Raw genomic sequence first — 297 nt, 5'->3', positions numbered from 1 at the left:
CCGCACCCGTTCGTCTCCGCCAACCGCCGCCGCCTGCGGCCCGCCCCTCCCCGGCGGCGGGCGGGGCCGCGCCTCACGCCACGGCCGGGCCGCCCCTCACGCTGCCATATGAACCGAGTCGGTCGCTGGTCCCCTCCTGGCGGCCTCCGAGCGCTCGGTCCCGCGGCCTGGCGCTGCTTGTGACCTCTTGAGTTACGCCTCACGGCTTCCCTGTGGTGCCAGCTGCTCTGAAAACGCCCCGAACGATGGCAGTGCTTGCTGGAGCATCGAGATGAGGCAAGCTGCTGGGTTTGGCCA

The sequence above is a fragment of the Lagopus muta genome, chromosome 3, assembly GCF_023343835.1.
Source record: "Lagopus muta isolate bLagMut1 chromosome 3, bLagMut1 primary, whole genome shotgun sequence".
Taxonomy (NCBI): Eukaryota; Metazoa; Chordata; class Aves; order Galliformes; family Phasianidae; genus Lagopus; species Lagopus muta.
Note: the sequence above shows the minus strand (reverse complement) of the source record.